The sequence below is a fragment of the Odocoileus virginianus genome, chromosome 2 (genome assembly GCF_023699985.2).
Source record: "Odocoileus virginianus isolate 20LAN1187 ecotype Illinois chromosome 2, Ovbor_1.2, whole genome shotgun sequence".
Lineage (NCBI taxonomy): Eukaryota > Metazoa > Chordata > Mammalia > Artiodactyla > Cervidae > Odocoileus > Odocoileus virginianus.
Genome location: NC_069675.1, coordinates 61,633,568 through 61,641,029, shown reverse-complemented (window position 1 = coordinate 61,641,029; position 7,462 = coordinate 61,633,568).

The window sequence follows — 7,462 nt, the reverse complement described above, 5'->3', positions numbered from 1 at the left end:
ATGCGTGGCTGCATATCCATTTCAGTTTGAGCATTTTCAAAGAACAGAAGTGCCAGAATATTTAAATAATACAAAACATATATTATTTCAAAGTGATTTGACAGAATTCCTGGGAAATAACACTTGTTCAAAGAATATGCCTTTTAGAGAAATACTACATGGTGGTTTAACACAGTTAAAACTTTTTTTTAGCTTTATTATTAAAGTTATTTTTCCAAGGGGAGTATTTTTGCCCTTTGTTTTGCTATCATTCGATTTAAGGTTTTATGTCAGGTGTCAAATTACCAAGACACACTATTTTATTTAACTAGTCCTCACTTTCTTTTATGGTGAAGACTTTTCATCTGGATCTTTTTATTTAAAATAGATGTATATTGTTAAGAAATTATTTCTAGAACTTTAAAAATAAACAACTGGTCTTCGTCTTTTTATTTTTTATTTTTTTGGTAGTCTTATTAACAGGGAAGAAGTCATCTTTAGAGGATTGGAAACTTTTCTTTTTGGTAATAAAGCCTTACAATGTTTAAAATAAGCTCTGCTTAATTTTGTCTTTGAAGGATTCACTTATCCTAATGTTTGATATGATGAATTAAAACTCTCCATTTTTCCTCTTTCCACTAATTAAAATGAGAGCCAAACCTGGAATACTTGTTTCCTTTCTAAAACCTTTCAGCTAAATGTGAGCTAAGTTGATGTCCACTCCCTCCATCCCAGTTACACAAGCAGTTTTCACTGCGACAGTCCTATAATGCATTTAGTTTAAAATTACACTTGGACCTCTCCTCCTTTGTATTTTTTCATTTACTTCAGTGCAACAAGATGACTTGATTTTCTTGGGATTACATGAACTCCATTCAGTGTTACTGGGACATTTCTGCTCAACTAAATACTTGCCTTAATAGACAAATGAACTTCTTTTTATTTGCTGGAGTTTGTAGACGGTTTTAGACACAGAGAGTGCAACTGATTTAGTTATTGTTGTTGTGAGAATCGAACAGACACAAAAGTCATTTATCTAAAACGAAGAGATATGACTCTGTAAAAGGGAGAAGCAAGGGCAGAATCATGGGGAATTATTTCAGTTTATAGCTCTTATTAATTAAACCGGATATGGTTTTATTCTTTAGTACCGACCTTGTTAAATTCGCCCAGATACCTCTTCCCCTTAGCCCATTTTTTCATTCTTTAGATAACTTGCGTCCCTTGTTGATGGGGGTTGCTTTTGCTACATTATATCAGTAAAATTGCGGTGTAAAATTGCGTGCATCTTCAGACGGTCGCATCCCCGCACCCCTCCCGGAAAAAAAGGAAAAGAGAAAGAAAAAAATGCTTCTCCCATTCAGATTTAGCATCTTGTTTCGTTGAAATGCGAGACAGGTACTTGATTTAGCATTTAAGCAAAAGGTTACACAAACCGCGTTTTAAAAAGTGTTAGGATGTCCGACAGGGTCAGCCCCAGATCAGATCATTTTTTGAATGCAGACCTAAAGATAATGAGTACTTGTTGTATTAAAGGGGACAAACAGTACTTTGGCTTCCTCTGACCCCAGAATGCACGGCTCGGTTTCATTGATCATCCTCCTTTATGAGATAATGCAATTACAAACATCAATAAGGGGGCTGCAAGGGGAATCATTATGCGGTGACAGTGATAAATGACGGTGCAGAAATAGCATGCTTTTTCCCCCCTAACAATCCAGGAGCCCAGGGGCTCCGGGGGCTGAACACAGTCGCCAAGGAAACAGATGACATCCCAAACGGCACCAAAGGAAAAAAAATGAACAGTCTTTCTTTGCCTTTCACTCTTTTCCGTCTTCCAAAGAGTTAGTTTTGGCTCAAGCAGCAGCTGCCACACAGGCATTTCGTTATTTCAGACATTAAAGACTGCAGCGGGCGGTGGGAGTCTCCTCCTCTTCCATCCCCACCCCCACTAGATAACACACAAAGCTCGCTGTTCACGGTTTAGGACTACCTGAAAGCGCACGTCTTGAAAATCAGATGGGGGTGGTGGTGGTGAGGGAAACGGGGTTCACAACAGCCTTTGCGTTGTGTTTTTCCCGCTTGCACGATTGTCGGATGGAAACTGAGTCTGCAGAACAAGCTGGCGCCTCGTGGGTCTGCCAGTAAGGACGGGGGCGCGTGGCTCGCCTCCATCTCCCTGCGGTGCCAGACGCTGCTCAATGCCAAGGCGGGGGGAGGGGGGGTTGGTTTTGGGGGGGTAGGAATGGGGAGCAGGCGGCTGCTAGGGGTGTTTGCCGCTTCGCTGGCTTTCTTTGAGATGGAATTATCAATGGGCGCAGGGATCTCCCCTAGATCGAGGAATCCGGTTGTTTAAAGCCCCAGGGTGCCCTCGGCAAGTGGCTTCAATAGGGCTTCGCTGAACGATCCCCATCTCGCGTGTCCTGGGCTGGTGGCTGGAGTAGGCGGGCTCGAAAAGGTGATGGGTTACCCGGACTGCGTGCTAGACCTGCATGGCTCGGACACTAGGAAGGGAAGGGGAATTCGCCACTTTGCGGGGGAAGGAGGAGGAAGAGAGAGGAGAAGTGCGGGGCGGGGGGGAGGCTCCCCATAGAAGAAAACAGAAAGGAGGAAGAAAGCGAGCGAGCGCAACCCCACCCTTCGAAAAGGTCGCCATCCTTAAGAAAGCAGACACGGGGTTCCCTGACCCCTGCGGGAAATGCCCCGGCGTGGAACGCGCGACCCGGGCGCTGCCTGCCCTGCCACTCGCGGCCCCCGCCCTGAGGAGCCGGTTGCGCGGGTAGGCGAGCAGGTGACTTTATTCACTGCTTCCCCAATCGGAGAGGTCCCGGGACTCGTTTTCCGCCTGGAGATTAAGATCATTGCTCGCGTAATGAACTTAATGCTTTAGGGTAGAGGTGAGTGTGTCTGCGAGTGGGCAGGGGTAGGAATTACCGACCCGATCGATGGGAGACTGGCTTAAAACTAAATCCCTTTTCTCCAGGGTTTCAGCGCCTAGGTTTCCCAGCGGTGGGCTGAGTGCGCCGGGCAGGTTAGAAGGCAGGGCGTGGAGGAGCGACCCCAGGGCTCGGCCCACCAGAACTGAAACCCTAAAATGCCCATCTCCCCACCGAGACCCCCGGGACACCCGTTTTTACGGCAAAGGCTCTTAAAAGCTCCAGTGTGGGCGAACTGATTGCTCAACATGTTGTTTGTTTTTCCTTTACAGCTCTTCCTTGGGAGAGAATGTGACTGACTCGTTGTCAGGCTGATTGGGCCAAAAAGAGATATTCTCCCCAACCCCTCCTCCCACCCCTCCCCGCCATCAGCGACTCCCTCAAGGGGCGATTTCCCACACTCCCTTCTTCACCGCCCTGTCCTGGGCCTTGGGATTCCCAACCTCGTGTAGACTCTGCACCTGGCTACCTAAGTGTCACGGGATGCCCCACAGTCAAGTGGGTGAGGGTGGTCAGGGAGAGGGAAGTGAAACGGGGTGACATGCCGGGCCATACAAGGCGCCCCACAACCCAGTTCCACGCCACTCCACCCGGCGTCCAAGCATCGTCGGGTTTTTACTGTCTATACATCCGAGGGCCTGCTGGGATCCGAAAGGCTGGGGAAAGTCTGCAGAGGCTTTAAAGTGATCCCGAGGAGCTCCTACCTAAGGCGTTGAGTGCTGCCCACGGCTCCCCCACTGCGCCTGGCGGGTGGCGGCTCGGGTCCCAAGTGCCCCCGGGGCCCCAAGCTCTCGCAGTCCCGCTCCCAGAGTCGCGGCAGGACTGACCCAAGAGTCCACCAAGAAGCCTCTAGCCCACCGAGTCGAGTTGTTTGGAGAGAACGGGGCCCGGAGTCCCCCAGGAGGTGCCTCTCCACAACCTTCTGCGCTGACACGGGGTCGCCTCGTCTCCAGAGACGAAGTCTGCAGCCCCCTTAGACTTGACTTTTCAGTTGGGTTGGGGAGGGGATAGGAGGTTAGTGGAGGTGCCGGAACCGCCCCCTTTCTCCCCCCACCCCCGCTCCCGGGTGCTCTGGGCTCTACGCAGAGACCTATCCGCCCTGCACCTGCCGGGGGCTAGGACTCAGAGTTAGGACTCAGTGGCAGCCGCGTTCCGGCCCGGATCCCCTCAACTGCCGCCGCAGCCGGAAGGATCTCTCAGCGCGCGGAGGCCGGGCCAGCCCCAGCCCCAGGCCACAGGCATCTCCGTCCTGCCCGGCAGCAGACTCGGGGGGCGCTGCACTCGGCAATGAAGCCTGAGCGCAAAGTCTGCGCGCCGCGTGGGAGACGCGGGCGGGAGGGGGCGCGTGGCGCTGGTTTTTTTTCTTCTCAGAACCTTTCGACTTCACTACAAAGTTTCTTCGTAGGCGCCTGGGCCCCGGGGTCGGAGCCTCCCGCCGCCGCTCCTTCCTCTCCCTCCTCCCGGCCCCCTGGAGCCGAGCGGTGAGCCGAAGCCTCCGGCTGCCGAACTTCACCTCCCCCTGCGGGGACCCCGGCGCGCCTCCCGCCGCCCTCCTCACCGCGTCCCCGGGCTCCGCGGGGGTGCCTCTCCCCGGGGCGAAGCTCGCCGGCCGGGCGCTCTGGAGGGAGACACCCGCTGCCTCCCGAGGAACTCCTAATACCATCCATACAGCTTTAATGCGTTTATAATTCGATAAGTGATTTCAATTTGAAATTGTTAGTAACTAATTTTATGGGTAATTTTTCCACATCAAATATTTAAGCATCAGATTAAGGGAGCCAGTTCCGACACAGGATAATAAGGGGGTTTCCCCCCCACCCCCCGCGGCCCCCCGCCTCCCTCGGATTCCTACCGAGTCGTTTTTCCAAATCCCCAAAAGATGGCAGTCGAAGCCGACATTCTTCTTTTCCTGCGGCCCTGCGAAGGGAGGGGCAGAAAGAGGGAAGGAGCGAGAGAAAGGGGGAGTGAAGGGGAGAGAGGCACAGGATAAGGGAAGAGAAAAGAGAGGGAGAAGCTAGACGTTGCACGGACTTTTCAAAAGTCATCCTTGCACACATGTCTAATACAGGCAAGCAGCAGTGGTGAATTTCCTGGAAATGTCCTGGCAGAAAAGCAAGCCGAAAAACGTGCCTTGTGGGCCCAGAGCAGAGGATGTGAGAAACTCAGCACTTGGAGGCTAACCCCTCCATTCAGAGCAGAGGCAGGAGAGGGGAGCCCGGCTTTTTGGTATTTCTTTGTATTTAACATCATATGCATACTGCAGAACTCAGGCTGTTTCCTCCACCGGACTCTGCCAGTTACCTAATGGGGGGTGAGGAAAGGTGATGGGTGGGGGGCGGACTGCAGTGGTTGGAGGGGAGGCTGGGGCCAGCAGCGGATGAATTGCAGACCAGTTGCCAAAACTTTTTTTTTTTTCCCTGCTGCTGCTGCTGCTGCGGCTGCCTTTGCTGCTGCCTTCGCTTTGAATGTGGGTAACTAGGAAACAGCAAGCCGTCTGAGAAGACGGAATTTCCAACGTGTAAAATGTTCTTAACGGAACCATTGAGCGAGTGCAATAAGGCGTGAGGGGGAACTAATCTTCCCATTTAAATGTTTGTGGCAATTTTATCTAAATGAATTTTAATGCTAAACGAGGGTAATTCCCCATTTGTAGCGCGTTTACTTCTCTTTCCTGTGCTTCTAAAGCAGTCGAACATCGTGCAATGAACAATAACAATAAAAATACTGTCAAGGCATATTATTCATTTCGAATGTGTTATAATTACAGCTGATTAAATATGATAGGAGAATTTTCTTAATTTTTTCGGAAGAATATTTAAATCATATTAAAAAGTAGTCTCATTCAACCCGGCGCGGCCCCTCCCCAAATAAAAATAAAAAGCAGGTACAATTGCGTGCCCTTGTTTAGAAGAGGGCGTTTTGTTTTTGCCTTTTAAGAAACATCAAAAACGCTCTCAGCACCTCTATTATTTCCCTCTTTCGGTTAAGTGTCCTCAATAACCTCCGAGCTGGCTCTGAAATTTACAAGAGGAAAAGCTAAAATAGCATTAAGGGGGAGGTGGGGGTGTCCAGGCAGGGGGAAAAAGGACCCGCCAGAGAGCAAGGCTCTCACAAAACAGGCACGCAGAGGGGGGAACGCAGGGAAAGACACAGTTTGTTTTATTTTTTTCTAATTCACTGAACACTAATGATCTTGAGTCTTCATAGCCTCCATATTCCCTAATTCTTCTTCACTGGGACCCCTCTCCTTCTCCCAGGGCCTGCCCCCACCGCCCTCCCTCCGTCCTCCCCTCCCCTTTCTTTCCCTCCCCCACCCGGCAAGAGCTTCCTCCAGAATAAAGACTGAAAATAACCAACTCACCCAGGCATGTACTGGAGAGGAGGGGCAAATGGCTGGTTAGTTTATAAAGTTTATTATTAATTTTGAAAGTAAATAAATGGTTGTTAACGGCTAGTAACCACCTATCAAGAGAGAATTATTCCACGAATATGGACTGTTTATGTAGACTAAGAACTGCCACTGGGTTGGAATGGGAAACTGAAACAATCCCCTAGACGGGGTGGGGGCGGGGTAGGGCGGAGGGCGCTGCGTGCGAGGCTGCAGAAGGTCGAGCCTCGCTCTCTTTCTCCGGATCCACGTGTTTAGGAACCAGGCCCCATAAACAAAAGGTGAGAGAGAGCACGGCCGCTCCAGCAGGTGAGTCAGTCAATCACACGCCACCTAGTAAACCCAACCCACAGCTGGTTTCTCTTTTCAAATAGAAAATAGAATTGTTCAGGGCGGCTTTATAGGGTGACATGGGCCTGAATGTCAGGCTTGAGTTTAAGGCCCCCTCCTTCGACCCATCCTTTGTTTACAACGCAATCACTACCAAAAGCCTGATTTTTTAAAAAACGAATTTGCCTTAATTAAAATATTTGTATATTTTCCTTAGCTTTGGGAAGCACTTTTTATAGCCGCAATTTTATTTCAATAAAATTATAAGCTATTCCAGCTTAAACATGTTATTTTGTACCATTTAGCTGGCTGCCATGCCGAAATTCTGTACAGCTGTTCTGGAAAATTGGTTAATAACCAGTTTGATCCAATGAGAACATAGCATATTTATAAAAATTAGATTTTTGAAGCCTGGTCTCTTCATTCATGTAGTTAATTTCCTAATAAACATATACTGCTCATCCTAGGTAACATCCTTAGTGAAAGACGTAACTCAGTCCTTTAGGTTTACCATCATGTACAAGAATAATTTCACTGATATTAGATGAGTAATTCTGTTGGCTGTAATCTGAGTCTACAGTTAGTTTAGTGCCCTTAGGCCTTAAATTTGCTGATATTAGGAGTTCATTAAGTCAGCTTAAAGAAATCAGTGACTATTATTAAATAATTTATTTTGTGGTTCAAATTTTCAAATGCATATATATCTTAGGGAGCTAAAATTAATTTTTATATTTACTGCATTCATCATGAAAAATTTGGGGGGCAGTAAACAAATTTTTCAAGCAGTGGAGTCAGCATGACAAAAATAATCTTGTTTTTATTTTAGATT